Below are 19,503 nucleotides of genomic sequence, written 5' to 3' on the forward strand. Positions count from 1 at the left end.
CGTAGCGGTTGTCCAAAAACCAGCTCGGCCGACGACGACTGGAGGTCCTCCTTTGGCGCCGTCCTGAGCCCCAGCATGACCCACGGGAGCTTGTCCAGCCAGTCGCCGTCCGTGAGGCTGGCTCGAAGGGCGGCCTTCATGGAGCGATGAAAACGCTCGCAGAGCCCATTTGCCTGCGGATGGTAGGCGGTCGTACGGTGGAGCTTGACCCCCAGACTCTCCGCCACCGCCGCCCACAGTTCCGAAGTGAACTGTGAGCCACGGTCAGAGGAGAGATCAGCCGGGGTGCCGTAGCGGGAGACCCACACCGAGATGAATGCCCGGGCCAGGTCGGGGGCCGTCGTTGAGGAGAGTGGGACCGCCTCCGGCCAGCGAGTCGTCCTGTCCACCATGGTAAAAAGGTAGTTGTATCCGTGCGAGGGGGGCAACGGTCCCACCAGGTCCACGTTGACATGGTCGAACCGCCGCTCGGGCACAGAGAACTGTTCCAGGGGGGCCTTGATGTGCCGATGCACCTTGGCGCGCTGGCAGGCGGTGCACGTGTCGACCCAGGCTCTCACATCCCTCTTGAGCCCCTGCCACACAAATTTCTCCGACACCAGTCGCGAGGACGGCTTCCTGCCAGGGTGAGACAAGCTGTGTATGGCCTCGAAGACAGGGCGCCTCCAGTTGGCGGGGACCACCGGCCGTGGATGACCCATGGAGACGTCGCACAAGAGCGTAGCCCCCGCGTCACCGAACACCACCTCCTCCAGGCGCAGTCCAGTGTCCGACGACCTGAGAGCTTGGACGGCAGGATCGGCGGCCTGGTCCGCAGCCATGCTGACGTAGTCCAAACCCAGCTGCACCGCACCGACCACCGCTCTGGAGAGACAATCTGCCACCTGGTTGGACTTCCCAGCAACGTGCTGGATGTCCGTGGTGAACTCGGACACGTAGGCGAGCTGGCGCTGCTGGCGGTCGGACCACGGCTCCGCCGCCTTGGACATGGCGTGCGTGAGCGGCTTATGGTCCACGTAGGCCGTAAACTCGCGTCCCTCCAGCAAGAAACGGAAGTGCCTGACAGCAAGCCACAGCCCGAGGAGCTCCCTGTCGAACGTGCTGTACCTCTGTTCCCTGGGCGACAGCTGGCGGCTGAAGAAGGCAAGCGGCTGCCAGGCGTCCCCAACCCACTGCTCGTACACCGCTCCCACAGCAAAATCAGAGGCGTCCGTGGTGAGAGCGGTGGGCGCCGAGGGCGAGGGGTGGGCCAACATGGCCGCACGGGCCAGGGCCTCCTTGGTGTCTTGAAAAGCCTTGACCCGCTCCGCCGTCCAGTCCACCGGCTGCTTCATCGTCTTGCCCTTCTGGGCGTCGTACAGAGGCCGCAGGATGTGAGCGATGTGGCGGAGGAAACGATAATAAAAAGTCACCATCCCGATGAACCCCTTGAGCTCGCTGACTGTGCGGGGGCGCGGAAACGCGGCGACAGCTTCCACCTTCGAGGGGAGGGGGGTCACCCCCTCTGCGGAGACCCGGTGCCCGAGGAAGTCGATGGCGCCCCGCCCGAACTCACACTTCGCCGGGTTGATGATCAGCCCGTGCTGGCTGAGCCGTGAGAACAGGGTTCGGAGGTGGGACAGGTGCTCCTCCTCAGTGGCGCTCGCTACGAGGATGTCGTCCAAGTAGACGAAGAGGAATGGCAGGTCCCGGAGCACCGAGTGCATGAGGCGTTGGAAGGTCTGCGCCGCGTTCTTCAGGCCGAACGGCATTCGCAAGAACTCGAAAAGCCCAAAGGGCGTGACGACGGCCGTCTTGGGGACGTCCTCGGGGTGCACCGGCACCTGATGGTACCCCCGTACCAGGTCCACTTTCGAGAAGAAGCGATTGCCTGCCAGGTTCGCCGCAAAGTCCTGGACATGCGGGACCGGGTAGCGGTCAGGCTTGGACGCGTCGTTGAGGCGGCGGTAGTCCCCACATGGGCGCCACCCACCGTCTGACTTAGGAACAATGTGCAGGGGAGACGCCCAAGGGCTGTTCGAGCGCCGAACGATGCCCACCCGCTCCATGTGCGCAAACTCCGCCCTGGCGACGGCCAGCTTCTCCGGGTTGAGGCGTCTGGCCCTGGCGTAGAGGGGCGGCCCGCTGGTCTCAATGTGGTGCTCCACCCCGTGTTTCACCGTGGGCGAGGAAAAAGTGGGCTTGCCCAGGTCGGGGAACTCAGCGAGCAGCCGAAGGTACTGGTCACTTTCGGCGAGTGTATTGGACCACCCGCCGTAGATGGCCTCCCCCTGCGTACATGCAAAGGAAGCGAAAGTCTGCGAGTTGACCAGGCGCTTGTTCCCCACGTCCACCAGCAGGTTGTGGGCGCACAGAAAATCCGCGCCAAGGAGGGGGAACGTGACAGCCGCAACGACAAAATCCCACGAAAAACATTGTCCTCCGAAGCATACGTCCACCGCCCTTGTGCCGTAAGAGCGGATGGGCGTGCCGTCCGCGCCCGCCAACTGCGGACCGCGCTCTTCTTTTGCCACATCCGACCTCTCTGCCGGAATGATGCTCCACTGGGCACCCGTGTCGCAAAGGAAACTGCGACCAGAGGCGGTGTCTCGGATGAAGAGCAGCCTGTTGGTTACGCCAGCGCTCAGGGCCACTACTGAGCGCCGGCCCCGCCGTTTCCCGTAGGTCCGAAGGTGCAGGGTGAGCGGCACCGTCTGGCCTTGGCGCCAAACGTGGCATGGAAGAAGCAATGGCCCGCTGCGTTACCGTGCTGACCAGAAGGCCTGGCGTCATCCCTCGCTCTCCTGCGACGGTCCGGTGGCGGGGCGGTCGCGGGAGCGAGCAGGTCGGTGGACCGCTGAGGCATGGCCAAAACGAAACGGTCCGCCTCCCTGGCCAGGGCGCGGGGGCCCACGATGTCGGTGTTGGCCAGTGCCATCCTCACTTGTGCCGGCAGCGTGCGCATGAACAGCTCCGTAAAGAGGATCATGGGGTCTTCTCTCCCCAGCAGATTCAGCATCCTCTCCATGCGGGCAGAAGGTCTCTCGTCTCCCAATTCCGACATAGAAAATAAGCGGCGCACCCTCTCTGCAGCGGACAGTTCAAATGTATCTAGCAGTAGGGTCTTGAGGCGCTCATATTTGTTCGTCGCCGGGGGATCAGACAAAAAACCCACCACTCGAGCTGCGGTGGAGCTGCCCAACACTGCCACCGTGTGGTTGTACCGGTCGTCGTCGTCATCCACGTTGCTCTTGTTGAAGTTTGCCTCCACAATAGCAAACCATGCAGCCGGAGCCGCCTCCCAGAACTCAGGTAGTTTGATCGTGGGCGCGCGCGCACCCTGCGCTTCCCTGACAGGGGACGGTGATGGCTGCCGATGGCCAGAACGTCTTCCTCGTCCGGACATTTTGAAAGAATGTTCGTCGCTGATTATTGTACACAATCCGCCGTAACAAAAATCCACGTCAGGGTCACCAGTGTAGTGCCCGGAGGAAAGAGGAATAAACGGAGGTAACGTAATGCTTGTTTAATGTACAAAGCCACGTCAGTAAACAAGAACACCAGTACATGAATCCCAGCACAGCCATGAATGAATAACAACCCGTGCAACCTAAATAGATGTCCCCTCTGGCGCCCGGTGCCAGATCATTAGTTCCCTCCCACTACACAACATAGTCAGAAGATGAACACGAACCAATACTGTAGTCACTACACCAACAACATTAGCTAAAAATCTAACAAACGAAATACAACGTATAGCATAGCTACAAGTACAACACAGAATAACGTTAATACAATTACATGCATCATTGTTTACAATGAACGGGTGGGGCTAGTCAAAGGACTGGACACGGGGACAAGTTAAACATGAATTAATTTATTATAACACTCCGGTAGTTTCGAGTCGTGCTGCAGTGCTTACGCACCACAGCTATTCTATTACTGCTTTGACGCTTCCTCCTCATCGTTGATTGCCTGTAGTAGCTGCATCTAACGTTAGTAGCTAACGTTAAAACGAACCGAAAGGTTGTTCACCAACAATTTGTTTTATCATTAGCTCAAAAACAAAACCGGACGAGACATGTTGTCGGCTCATAGTTTCTGCTTAGGATAATAACAACAATACTTCCGGTCCGGTCGGTGGGCTTCAAAATAAAAGTCAAACACCGGAAAAGACGGAGCGGTGGGCTTCAAAATAAAAGTTTTGGGAAATAAATTTCTCAAAAAAAATTCTCTAACCGGTCGCAATAATATCGCTTATCGCGATATTTTCGGGGGCAATTAATCGCCCAGCAAAATGTGTTATCGTGGTAGAAGGGATTGTCCCAATGGCACAACACTTCCTCCTAGTGGCTGACATTTAAATGTCCAATTCACGTTTCCACTCTGTTATTCTGTTTTTATGACCCATCCCTATTTTGAATATTTCCCAGGATATGTGCACATTCCCTGTCAGGTTGGTAAATATGAGATTTCTGAGGCCAATAATCTGTTAATAAGGCTCTAATACAGTGAACACTGTTTGGAGATGGTTTATATCCTAATGTTTTTCTGTTTCTGTCATTGTGGAAATTAAGTGGGTTCCTCTCTGAACCAGTGGGTTCCTCTCTGAGCCAGTGGGTTCCTCTCTGAACCAGTAGGTTCCTCTCTGAACCAGTGGGTTCTCCTCTGAGCCAGTGGGTTCTCCTCTGAACCAGTGGGTTCCTCTCTGAGCCAGTGGGTTCCTATTTGAATCAGTGGGTTCTCCTCTGAACCAGTGGATTCCTCTCTGAGCCAGTGGGTTCTCCTCTGAGCCAGTGGGTTCCTCTCTGAGCCAGTGGGTTCTCCTCTGAACCAGTGGGTTCCTCTCTGAGCCAGTGGGTTCCTCTTTTAACCAGTGGGTTCCTCTCTGAGCCAGTGGGTTCCTCTCTGAGCCAGTGGGTTCTCCTCTGAGCCAGTGGGTTCTCCTCTGAACCAGTGGGTTCCTCTCTGAACCAGTGGGTTCCTCTCTGAGCCAGTGGGTTCCTCTCTGAACCAGTGGGTTCCTCTCTGAGGATCAGGAGTGACGTTGGAGCTATCTGGGTTTGTGTACTCATAAATAACGAGGAGTAATAATGTCCACTAGATGGCAGTATACTGTAGGCCAGTGTAGCGCATTAGGACCACAGTGTCTTGCTGATTGATTGATTAATTGATTGAAAACTTTATTAACAGATTGCAGAATGGGTACAATACAGTACGGCTCAATACAAACAATTGTTAAGGGGATGCAGACCAGAAAAATACTTTAGTCTTGTTTACATCAGGGTCCCCCATTTTCAATTAATCATTTAGACATTTATGACATACATGACTACAGTACTGTTTCATCAAGACATTTATGACATACAAGACATACAAATATAGTACTGAAAGAGATCATACAAAAATATATATACATTCGAAAGGGAATGTAGGGGGTTGAGTGGGTGGGTGCCGGGTCGGGTGGGGGGGGTTTGGACATTTATCGGGGCCAGTTTCTAATTGCAGCCAATCATATTAAAGACGTGGGGAAAGAAACAGCAGCAGTGAAAGAAATATCCAAATCCTTTACTTAAAAGTTAAAAATGCTCTCATACAATAGTACTCTGGTAAAAGTTAAAGTCGTCTTACAAAAGTAAAAATACTTGCTCAACATCAAGAATATCTATCGCTGAGTACGTTTTACTCAAACTGAGTACATTTTACTCAAACTGATAAGCGAAAAACCTACCTCTTTACCATAGCCTTTTATGTATTCCGCTGTTGATTGTACTGTAGATTGCACTATTGTATTCTGTCCATTATATTTTACTCTTTTATTACTTTTTATTACAGGTTCTGGTATTGCAATGTGTGGCCTGGGTATCAAGCAGGAAGAAAGACTGTCAGGTTTTTAAAACTGTGTGGGGGACCCAGGCCTACAAAAAAAAATAAAAAAATAAAATGGCATTCATAATTCATATATACACCTCCGGCGCTGCAGCTGGACCCTACGGCTAAAAAAAACGACCCCTCAATACCGCCGCCTGGTGGATGGTCGGGCGAGTTACACTGGTAAACAGGATATGACTGCTGTGCGTCCATTAAATTCATCCGCCGTCAGATATTGTCGCAAGGCAAATACTATAGTACATATCGATCGCTTTATAAACGTAATAATCGATATGATTTCGGCGTTTATTGCGACATACAAACCGGAAATGGACCTAGGCGATCGACGTCCTATACCTGGGATCTTTCACCGCCAGTCTCATTGACGCACGGTAAGAGGACGATGACGCTATTTTCAGCGCAATTGTTTATTCTTTTCACTGCAAACCGATCTGATCAATATATCACCCATACTACATAAAGCATTTACTGACGATCACGGAACTATAAACGACCCCCCCCCTTTCATCCGTGCATGATGAAGCATAACGTATAGGATCATATACAGTTGAATTTTTTAATATAGCGTGTATCGGGAATAAACGGCAGTTGATAATCTATATGCGTTTATGCCTATAACTCACGTTCTATGAATTACTGCAGAAAACGATAAAAACATACTTATATTCTAGAAGGTATTTTTGGAATAATCTATCAATGAAAAAGTATAACGTTCCTACATCCTGAACGATAGATAATCGATGTTGAATGGGCCATAGTAATGTCAATTTAGCAATACAATTAAAAAAGTTATAGCCCTGCAAAGAAGGTGAACATCTCCATAGGCTTAGAGTGGTGGCAGTGAGGCTACATTGATGGATATAACCGTGGCAGGGAATGTGTTAAATAAAGGTTGTAATCTGTAAATGTATTTGATTTTACTGTAATTTGACAGTAAGTATTTGGCAACCATTGATGCCAGACATTTACCGTTTTCTTGCAGCTTTTTTTCTTACAGTGTAGAACTGCGCCCTGAGAGAGGGAACTGCGCCCTGAGAGAGGGAACTGCGCCCTGAGAAGGAGGTTTGCCCTGAGAGGGAGGTTTGCCCTGAGTAGGAGGTTTGAAGGGTCAAATTGGGTATCAAACAGGAGGGAAAAGACAGCTTTAAACTGTTAAACAGTAATCCAGAACTATTTTATTGCACTGCACTGTTGCATCATTTCACTCTGTCTATTCTATTCTACTATTTTATTGCACTGCACTATTGCAATATTTTACTCTGTCTATTCTATTTTACTCTTTTTATTATTGTCTATTTTTAAAACTGCAATAGAATCAAACCATAAACAATGTGGCCTATTGGGATGTTAGATAATGTGAAAAACTTGTATATGATTTTATATAAAATATATTATTATTATTATCATGCCTTCAGGTCATAAAATGTGTGTGTGAACATTAACAACTACACTAGACAACAGGTATATGACTGAGCTATTGATACAAGGACTAACACTAGACAACAGGTACATATGCTTGAGCTCTTGATACAAGGACTAACACCAGACAACTGGTAAATATGACTGAGCTCTAGATACAATGACTAACACTAGCCAACAGGTACATATGCTTGAGCTCTAGATACAAGGACTAACACCAGACAACTGGTAAATATGACTGAGCTCTAGATACAAGGACTAACACTAGCCAACAGGTACATATGACTGCACTCTAGATACAAGGACTAACACTAGATAACATGTCAATATGACTGAGCTCTAGATACAAGGACTAACACTAGCCAACAGGTACATATGACTGAACTCTAGATACAAGGACTAACACCAGACAACAGGTAGGTACGCGTATCTGTTGTCTAGTGTTAGTCATTGTATCAAGATCAGTCATATATGACTGAGCTCTACAAGGACTAACACCAGACAACTGGTAAATATGACTGAGCTCTTGAAAACACGACTAACACTAGACAACGTTGTGTTTATATTGAGATCTATATCCTGATTTATTTAGCTTATTCTAGAATACAGATCAAACTGAGTACAATAATGTACTAAACCACATGCTAACGTGCTAGCTGCTACATACGTTGTGCTTCATTCATCTATGTTATTAATCAGCATGCCATTATGCAGCAGGCTGTTCACAGACTGTACATGTACAGTATGCAGCCAACTACCCAGAATGAATTGCGCACCAGCCAGCGGTGATGAAAAATGATCTGTGGTGGCCATGACAGCCATGTTAAAACAGGAACTCTGTTAATATGCCACTTCATAATGTTTTTATATTTTTTGTCACTTATAATTGTTACTTGTACATTCTCCAAATGTGATCGGTTTATCCAAATAATGCCTGTTAATGTAGATGTGAGGAACCGGGCTAGCTAAAACCAGCGGCCATCTCGACTGTTAGCAGCCCCATGAGTCCTTGGGCAACATCCCTGGTCGTATTGGGGAAGTCATTCAGGACAGCGCTGCCTTCCTCTGTAAACTGAAAACATATTACAATAGCCCAAATAACCATATATTATTATTAAGGCTGTCAATCGATTAAAATATTTAATCTGATTAATCGCATGATTGTCCAGTTAACTTGCGATTCTTTTGCGATTAATCGCAAGTTAACTGGACAATCATGCGATTAATCAGATTAAATATTTTGTATCTGTTCTAAATCTACCATAAACAGATATTTTTCGTGTTTTAATACTCTTATCAACATGAGAGTCAACAAATGCTTGCTTTATGCAGCTATTTAACACAAAAGGATGACCCTCATGCATTGCAAATTTGCATCAAATTCAAAACAGAGTGATGCACAAAATAACTTAAAAGAAAATAATAATTTAAAACAATGAATAAAGTGTGCATGAAATAATAGGGGAAATAAAACGTTAGGAACTTGTTACATTCACCCACACAAGGGCTGAGGACTCACCCCCCGCCCCTCTGTTTTTAAAAAAAACGTTAATCATGCGTTAATAAAAAATAGTGGCGTTAAAAGAATTGTGCGTGAAAAAAAGGACTGCGCTCTTGAAAACACGACTAACACTAGACAACGTTGTGTTTATATTGATCAGATCTATATCCTGATTTATTTTGCTTATTCTAGATCTACAGATCAAACTGAGTATAATAATGTACTAAACCACATGCTAACATGCTAGCTGCTACATACGTTGTGCTTCATTCATCTATGTTATTAATCAGCATGCCATTATGCAGCAGGCTGTTCACATACTGTCTGTACATGTACAGTATGCAGCCAACTACCCAGAATCAATTGCGCACCAGCGAGCGGTGATGAAAAATTATCTGTGGTGGCCAGGCAGGTGCACACATAGAGGCCAAGGGGTGCTTGAGCACCTGCCTTTTGAGCCTCATCAAAAAAAGTGCCCTTTTTGTAAAAAAAAAAAAAAAAAAAAAAAATTTTTTTTTTTTTTTACCGTTACACATATAGACTGCCCATCCAACTGAAAAATGTCAGGATAGAATCAAAATATTAGGTAAAGAGAGAGAGATGCCCCATATTCCATTGCAGTTTGCACGGCCTCCTCAGCGTGCCTCTCCGCGGACCTATATATTTTATGCATAGCGTGGGTGGTGATGATGATGATGATGATAGAAACCGCTGTGGCGCTTACAGTTGAATGCTGGTATTACAGTCATTGAGGGACACGAAGAAGTCAAGTCCGATGGGATTTGGGAGTCTCAAATACAAATCGGGATTGGAATAAAAAATGCATTTATATTAAACAATACAGAATATACAGCACTTTTTGGGGTCTGTAGGGTAAGCACTTATTCCCTCCCGCCTGAACATTTATGGAGATGTATGGGCCTTTTAAGTCAGTGATAAAAGTGTCTTTCAAGGATAAGTGAGCTCCTGCACTGATTATTATAGTTCAATATTCAATATTTGATCACCAAAACCCCCCAAAAAACATAAAAAGGGGGCCCCCCGCCCGAAAATGGCCCTTAAAAATCGTGCTCGCTCGCTACGCGCGCTCGGTTAATATATATACACACAAGTGTAGTGCCCTTTTCAGCCTTTGAGCACCTGCCCCTCTAAAGTCCTGTGCACGTCCCTGGTGGTGGCTATGACAGCCATGTTAAAACACGTTAAACACATAATATCGCGTTAACTTGACAGCCTTAATTATTATATATCATCTGTGGTACATTATGTTGGATTTCCCCCAGAAGTATGGTCATCTAAGCTATTAGCTCACTGTAGACTCCCAGTACAGTTGAGAACAGTGATCTTAAATTACGATATAACATCAGAACATTGACTGACTCATGAATACATTTATTAAAGTGATCATTTAACTGTCATGCATCAAACACATTTCTAAAAGTGACAGCCTTTTCATAAAACCCACTGACTGATTTTGTGTCAATACCCATACTGTTTTTGTTCCTTTTCTCATATTATGAACATTTGCAACATTGGCAATAGCTGCATCATTTCAATGAAATACATAAAGAATGATCTCATGTCTCCTGTGTGTCACTCATACATAGCATAAGTTGTTCTGATAAGGTTAGCCTGATCACCACACAACTCCAACACAGTTAATTAAGTTTAGCTGGAATGTCCATGTTGTCCAGATTGGTGAGGACACCAGGAGGATTAAGTTGTTTTTAATGTTTACTGTATATTTGTGGCTGTATATTTTAGAATGTATTATATACATATCTCAGAATGTATATCCCTGACTGTATTTTATTCTTATTTTATTCTTATTTGTTATTTTGGATCTTTTTGAGTTGATCTGTAGTGCTGAATTTCCTTCAGGATCAATAAAGTACTTCTATTCTATTCTATACTATTCTATTTGCAAATAATCAGTGTATGGCCATCCTACTGTAGCGACCCTGGATTTGGCTGATTGGTCAGCCGAGCTGTCACTCTGCCAACCTGGGGCTGGCGGCGACGCTATTGGTCGCGCAAGCCGGGGGTTGGCAGAGGGGAGGGGGCAGGGGCTGACCTGGGAAAGGTATAAGAGGGTGTGGCACCTAGGGTGCGGCCTCTTGAGGCATGGGAAATGGTAGCGATGAGTCACTTGTATGCTGCAACCTATGCACCTGTGTTGGAATAAACAAGTAAAGTGAGAACTAACAACCTGCCTCGAGAGTCGTCAATAGCGTGAAACGTTGAAATGTTATACTACTCTCAAATGTAACGTTATACAATGAATTTATGATAATGTATCTATCCTGATTCCTGATGTGATCGGTGGCAGTACTCTGTAGCTGTGTAATGTAAACAGGTTGGTGGCGTGAGTTGTTGTGCTGTACATACACTACACAATATACAAAAAGTAGTGGGGGGAAAAGCTGAGACAATAAAAACAATACATGCAATGTTTTATACAGTATTTTAACTAAGAAGTACTAAAATGCATTTAATGAACTAGTGATAGGGTGGGTGGGTGGGTGTCTGTCTGTCTGTCTGTCTGTCTGTCTGTCTGTCTGTCTGTCTGTCTGTCTCTTCTATATAGAACTCTGTTTGTGATAAGGTGTCTGTCTGTTTCTTCTAGGTGGAGCTCTCTGGTAGTGATAGGGTGGGTGTGTGTGTGTCTGTGTCTGTCTGTGTCTGTCTGTCTGTCTGTCTGTCTGTCTGTCTGTCTGTCTGTCTGTACTAGAAGGAAGTATCTGGTAGTGATAATGTGTCTGTCTGTCTGTCTGTTAGGGTTAGGGTTAGGGGGTTAGGGTTAGGGTAACCGAGGGGTAACCCTAACCCTAATAAAATAAATGGTTAAAATCCTGAAAATGAATAAATATTCGATATGTATGGTGAGGACTGAAGTTACAAAAAATGGAATAGGGACCGCACTCGGGGAAAATTGTTGTTTTTATTTTTATATGCACAAGTTGTATAACTCACAAAACGTTTTCAGCCACCCGGCCTTCTTTAGTGTGCAATGACAATTGTGACAAACAAACCTTTAAGGCTGTACTTGACAACATCCAGGTGGGAACAATCGGCAATCAGTCAACAGGCTAGGTTGACGTCATGATCAGTAGCAGGGCTATTGACAGGTAGATATCATCACAGTATCACATAAATGTGTATGATGGCTATGTATGAAACAACAAATTAATACATATTACAATACAATATTTACAAATCTGTATGGAACAAAAAAGACAGTACATTGGGGGTATCAGGTTTTTAGACCGTTCATTAATCAGTGTACTAGTTTTTTGTTTATACAGTAGATAACTTAGGATAGCTTTCACCTAAAGGAATGGAGACAAATTGAACTCTTCATTCATCCCAGATGGATACATAGATTTGAGCCGATGAATCCATACACATTCCCGTTGCAAAAGAAGTTGTTCATGGTTACCACCCCTTCTATTAAGAAAAACCATCTCTAGACCTATGCACTTGAGGTCATTGATTTTATGATCCATTTCGTTAAAATGTCGTGCCACAGGGGAATTAATGTCGGTCCGCTTTATATTGCTTCTGTGTTCGTTCAATCTAATTTTTTATTTGCGGGATGTCTGTCCGATATAGTATTTTTTACATGGGCAGAATAATAAATATATTATGTGTGTGGAATTACATGTTATTAGCGATCTGATCTTGTAATTCTTCCCGGTGTGGGAGTCATGAAATGTGTTTGTTTTGATCATGTGGCTACAAGATCTACATGCTCTACATGGGAAGCTTCCATAAATAAAAGGCTCTGGCCTTGAATACGAGTCCGCTCTAACCAGGCGGTCCTTCAGGTTAGTAGCCCTTTTATGTGTAAAGCGTGGAGGGTGTTGGAAGCGGTCATTTAAAGTTCTATCTGATGATAGAATGTGCCAGTGTTTCATGACTGTGGACTTAATAACAGAACTAAATGGATCATAAGTAAGGACATAATTAATGGTGCCTGATGTTCTGTTTCTTTCTTTCTTCCGGAATAGTTCTTTTCTTTCAATTTGATTTACAGTGGCCATGGCAGAGTTAAGACACTGCTTTGGGTAGCCCTTTTCATCAAATCGTCCCAACATATTTTCACTTTCGGAGTGGAACTCCTCCTGAGAGCTACATATACGTTTGAGTCTGTATAATTGACTTACAGGCAGGCTTTTCTTTAAAGGCACCGGGTGCTGAAGTTAATAATGATATTCATGAAAAAAAATTGGAAAGGTGGGGCATTTTTTGAAGGGTGACTGGAGGGTTAAGTTTAATAACATAATAATAATTATGCAGTTATATTATGCTTTTCTTTGTTCCTGTAGGTAAAGTCGACCTTCGACCCGGTGGTGGTGTCAACTTGTGCCTTTCTGCACAACCTCTGCATCTCCAACCGAGACTCATATTAAACTGGATGAGTTAATAAAGTACTCAGTATGTGTCTGAATACATGAGACTCAGATTATACTGCATGTGTTTATAAAGTACTGAGTATACGACTGGATACACGAGACTCAGATTATACTGCATGAGTTTATGAAGTACTGAGTATACGACTGGATACATGAGACTTGGATTATACTGCATGAGTTTATGAAGTACTGAGTATACGACTGGATACATGAGACAACAGTCATCTCCCGCCTCGACTACTGCAATGCACTGCTTGCTGGCCTTCCGACCACTGCCACCAAGCCTCTTCAACTCATTCAGAACGCAGCGGCCCGCCTGATCTCAAACCTACCGAAGTCAGCCCATGTCACCCCATTTCTCAGGGACCTGCACTGGCTCCCCATTGCCGCACGAATCCGCTTCAAGGCCCTCGACCTGGCATATCGTGTGGCGAAGGGAACGGCTCCTATTTTAATTAGTATATTTGTTTCTCTGGCCGAACTAACGTTAACGTTATTAACTTATTAATTCTGCGGCCGTACTTTATTTAAAAACAGCCAATCAAATCCCCATCAATGGAGAATTGTAACGGTTCCCCCGGTCCTGCTCCACAACCCCCATTTGTCCATGGACATTTTCCCCCCGGTCCTGCTCCACAACCCCCATCTGTCCATGGACATTTCCCATTCCTGAACTACGGCTCTCAACCACCAGGTGGCCTAGTTCAGTGTATTCATCTTTGTTGTCTTGTACTTATTAATGTCCTGTCTGTCATCACTAATCTGTTGTCTGTTCATCTGTTGTCGGTGCTGTGCACCATTGTCTAATTTAGTTTTGTCTTCCTTGTGTTGTATCTATGTGCGTTTGGTCTTGTCATGTTTTGTTTACCTTGTTATGTTTTCTGTTTAGTCATCTCCCCAGCTGTGTGTCATTCACTAATCATCCTCTTGTCTCTAATTAGTCCTTGTACATAAGTGTTGTTGGCCCAGCACTGTTTGCTGGGTCATTACTTTTGTTTGCTGTTCATCGTCGTGAGTACTCTGTTAGTGTTGTGATTATATTGTTTTTTGAGACCACAGTCTCTCTTTTCTTTTCCTTTTCAAAGTGTTCTTTTCATATTATGCTCTGTGTGTCAATAAAGTGCACGTTATTTTGAAAGAAGCAACCAACGCCTTCCGTCTCCTATCTATCCTCTCCTCGGCCTATACTGCAATTGGGTTCCACACCACATCATGCCATCAAGACGTTCGATTTGTAACAGAAAATGAACCCGCCCATACCCATGCTGATTGGTCCTTGTGCAAGACTAGAAAGCGGGGATCTTTGATTAAACACCTGCTATCAGAAGAATAGACAGTCTGAGTGACATGCTACAGAGGATGGCCACAAACGATAGTACGAGTGATGAAGAGGACGAAACGGAACATTTCATTGCTTCGGAATAAAGTTGTACTTTTACTTTTTACTTAACTCATTGGCTGCCGAGCCCCTTCCTGGAAATTAGGCCTAGTACGCCAGCGTTTTAATCAATGGGAGGACGGGGATATTTGCGAGTGCTTAAAATATATCTTAAATTATGGCTATGGGTCTAATACACCCCTCGCTTATCAATGACTTGCTTGCAGTCAACATGTACGAAATGGATTGTTTTTTCATCAGTACATTTCCGTTTTATACCGTTTTGAATACGAGTATAGTTTTGGAGATTTCTAGTAATTCCAGAGAAATACGCGATAATAGCCCTTTAGTGGAATACACAAAACACGTTGTAATTCTTTGGCTGATTTATGAATCGTTTTCAAATAAACGCTAGATTATCGATAGTATATGTGTCCTTATGCACGATACAAAAGCGGGCTGAACAATCGCTTATCCGTGCCTTGCTCAGCGCCAACGGCACACACACACACACACACACACACACACACACACACACACACACACACACACACACACACACACACACACACACACACACACACACACACACACACACACACACACACACACACACACACACACACACACACACACACACACACACACACACACACACACACGTTGTGATTGCTGTGAAAAAAACATCTGATTAACCCAAGACTGGTAACATAGATTTCTTACCTCACATCTGATGTTCTGCAAAAAGATTAATCCAATTCCTGATCGCCATTCCAAATATTGATCGCGTTTATTGATCCAACGTTATATCTCCAAAACACATAATCCACGCTGCTCTGAGTGTCCCCAGTCCATCTGTTATCTGATACTGCATGCCCGAGAAGGAAAACCTGGGCCGGAGTGCACATCCCCAGCCAATCCAATCCAATGATGTGCAATAGCATCCGGGAGACGATAGGCGGCGGTATTTGCCCTTTTGCAAGCTCAGACCCATTCCCAACGATAACATCAGGTTGGATGGATGAAAATGAATGGATATCGCTGTTATGTACCATGAGCTTGATCACTCCTGTGTCACTGGGCATGCAGCTGAGGGCTGCTAATTAGCTAATTGCTGCTGATTGGTTACCTGCTGGCAGGTTAAAACCAGTCCCTGAGACACACATGCAGTCTGACTGTGGCTAGAGGAGTGTGTGAAAACCGAGACTTGTCACGTTCTCCCATTCTTTGTTCTTTAGTTTGTACCAGTAATTCATTGTTAGAGTAGTCTTTTGGGTTAAACACGGGTTTTGGTGTCGGTTTGCACATAGGTTGCGTCCCTTTGAGCCAGGGTCGTAACAGTTGGGCGCTCGTCCGGGAGTGAATTTGGAAACAAATACCCCTAGAATCTGTTTGGTGTTTCTTTTTGTTTTGCATGGTGTGTCGTGGTTCTATAGTGTGGGTGGTGTTCGTTACATGTTGTGTAACGTGGGGGCTTGAGCCGATCATCAAACAGGTGAGTATGCCCTTATTTGTTTGTAATTTGATGTGACTACTTAATGCTGTTAAAATATATAGTTTAGTGCACACCACATGTAGGTAGGGACATTATTTTCTGGTTGTTTGTTAGCTTCCTGTGCACCACATACTCCTGGGGCAGTCAGAGAAATGATTAGCACCATCTACTTGTCTTGTACCATACCATATACTTGACGGGTGGATGGTCAATATGATCTTTGGCTGGTAGCAGGTGTGGTTGAAGAGGGTTAGGTCTACAGGGCATTAGCTTAAGGGTAGGTAGGATAGGGGGCCAGAAAACACAGGTAGTGTGGTAGGGCCTGATTTAGTGTTTTTTAGGGTAGACATGTGGTGGGCCGTTTTGACTGCAGTTTAGATGTAGAAGCGTAAGTAGTCATATCAGGTTATAAGGGGCACCTGTTTGAATTTGTTTGTTGTATTTATTTTTTTTGTTTTGAGTGTTTGGATAGCCTACCTGTTAGCACCTGACCTCCTGCGCGTATGACACATCTATTTATTTCAGGGTGGTTGTTTTTTTATTTATTTTTTGCAAACTAGAAAGGTGCGCTCAGTAGAGCACACATTTCCACCGCGTCTCCTTATGGTTATTGGTATTGGCATTAGCATTCTTTATGGTTCTTCAGTGGTTCTTCAGTGGTTCTGTAGGGTTTCTTCAGTGGCTCTTTAGTGGTTCTTCAGTGGTTCTTCGTGGTTCTTCAGTGGTTCTCAGGTACATTGTGTGTATGCTAGGGTGTTTTTGGTGACTCTAAAGTGAGCAGGTTGTGGCGCTGGTGCAGTAAAGATTCCATTAAGGATTTTGTTGATCACCCTTCTCATGACATGTTGGAGAGGTTTTCCAAAGAACAGCTTCTGGAGCTTGCTGTGCACTACAAGGTGGAGCTTACTGCCAGTGAGAAATGTTTGAAGCCAACTGCCTTGAGTGCTTTGAGGGTTTTACTGATTAGGGAGCAGGTGCTTGTGGCGAGGGTGGAGGAGCCTCCTTTGTCTGACGTGTCTCCGCTACTATCTGCGGTGGCGGAGGGTGAGTGGAGGCTTAGAGAGTTAGAGTTTAAGGAGAGACAGCTACAGCACGAGAAGGATGTGGAAAGGTATTTTCCCCTTTTTGAACGGGTGGCAACCACGTTGAAGTGGCCGGATACGGCCTGGACGCTGCTGCTGCAGTGTGTTCTTGTTTGTAAGGCACAAGAAGCCTATACTGCTCTGTCCCTTGAACAAAGTGCTGACTATGAGCTTGTTAAAGCTTCCATATTGAGGGCTTATGAGTTAGTCCCCGAGGCCTATCGTCAGCGTTTTAGAGGTTATCGCAGGTCGGAGGGACAGTCGTATGTTGAATTTGGAAGAGAGAAGGAGAACCTGTTTGACAGGTGGTGCACCTCTCAGAAAGCAGAGTCAAGAGAGCAGCTTAGACAGTTGATTCTCCTAGAGGAATTTAAAAGATGTGTTCCTGATACCGTTTCCACTCATCTAAACGAGCGTAGGGTATTGAAGATAGGCGACGCTGCTGTCTTCGCTGATGAGTTTGTGTTGACACACAAGTCCGTTTTTGTGAAGGACTACCGTGTTGAGTCCAGGGATAGGCGTCCTTTTCAGGGGGGCCGTTTCCCAAAACCTGTGTCTGCTGGTCAGTTAACTTCACCTCCTAGGCGGGGTGGCTCTGCTAGTGCATTCCCAGAAGGGATTATATGTTTCTACTGTAAAGAGCCTTGTCATATCGTTGCTGGGTGCCCTGTGCTTGAACAGAAAATTTTCAGAACGGTGGCTCTGGTAGAAACCATATGCAGAACACCTATGCCAACGTTAGAGGGTGATAGGGAAAGTATCAAACGTGTGGACAAAGAGCTCGAGGGTTCCTCAAGATTTATGATGGATGGATTTGTTTCCCTGACTAATGCACTAGAGTCCAAACAGGCTATAACAATTTGGAGAGATACCAGAGCTTTTCAGTCCCTCATTCTGGAGGGGATTTTGCCGTTTTCAGAAAAGTCTTCTTTGCATTCCGGTGTCGTTGTTCGTGGCTTTGGAGGTGGATTTGTGGATGCACCTTTGCATGAGGTCACACTCAATTCTCCCTTAGTATCAGGCAATGTTGTTGTGGGGGTATGTTCTCACATTCCCATAAGAGTGGTGTCCTTCATTCTAGGGAATGATTTGGCTGGTGACAAAGTGTTGGCTACTCCAGTTGTAACTCCCATTCCTGTGGTTTCTGAGGTCCCTAATGAGCTGGCACAGAAACATCCAGGAGTGTTCCCTGTGTGTGCTGTGACACGGGCAATATCAAAGGCCAAAAGTGTTGTTGTTATTACTTCGACTTGTGACATTACACTTAGTGACACATTCTTTGTTGAATTGAAAAGTGTACCTGTTGAGAATTTTGGAAAGCACACTGTGGATGTACCTCTGCATAATGATTCTCTTGATTGTGCCTTTGTGTCAGGCCCGGTGGTGAAACCAGAGTTGACATGCGTGCCGGATAGGCATGTGGCAGGAGATGATCTGGCAGCGCAGTGTCTCAAGGTCTTCCCAGCCTGTACGGTGGCTGAGGCCACGAACAAATTGGAGGATGAGTGTAGGAAGGATGCTATGAGAGATGCTGTTGATTCATGTGACACCGTTCTAGTTGAAGAGGCTACAAGGCTTGACTTAGGCTGCCAGCCTTCCCACAGTAGCTCTATTGTCCCTGATGTTTCATTTGTGGGCAGGGATGGTCCCAGTATGTCAGTTGATGATTCTGACATTGATTCACGTGTCCACACTGACTCTCTGCCATGCACTAGGTGTGCTAGTCAACCTAGTTACCTGTGTCCTGTGGAGCAGGAGCCGCCTTCGCGACCTGGTCTGATGAGTGGCAACCATTTTGATCAGGACAATGTTATTTTGTGTGACGCCATTTTAGATGGTGTTCCAGACGCTTTTGTGACTGATGTATTGCCATGTTCCAGGGACGGTGGGGCTGTACCTGAGGCGGTGCATCCTACTCTGGATGTTCCCCGTTTGCAGTATCCTGAACTGCCAGTGCCAGGTGGGATGGAGATGGGCGCTGTGGTGGTATCAGAGATCTATGGTTTTTGTTTTTCTGTGTTCTGTCCTGTTGAGTGCAGTGAGCTTAGCTCTCAAATTGATTTTGGTTTGCAGTCTATTTTTGACAGGTCGGTATCGGTGGAGGGGCCTGTTGAAATGGAGCTCATATATGATAAGGTCTTGGTTTGTCGATGGGGTCCTAAGTCTTACGCCTCAGTGGAGGAGGCGCCTGCCCCACTCCAGCCATATACCGTAGTAGCGGAACCTTTTGTGAGGTCTAGCTTGCCCGAGAGTCGGGACAGGGTTGTTTTTTGTTTTACACAGCATTGGCGAATGTTCCACAGTGGGGAGCATGCGACACGGTTGGTGGTCGTGTTCGACAG

The sequence above is a fragment of the Notolepis coatsorum genome (genome assembly GCF_963971535.1).
Source record: "Notolepis coatsorum genome assembly, chromosome: 8".
Lineage (NCBI taxonomy): Eukaryota > Metazoa > Chordata > Actinopteri > Aulopiformes > Paralepididae > Notolepis > Notolepis coatsorum.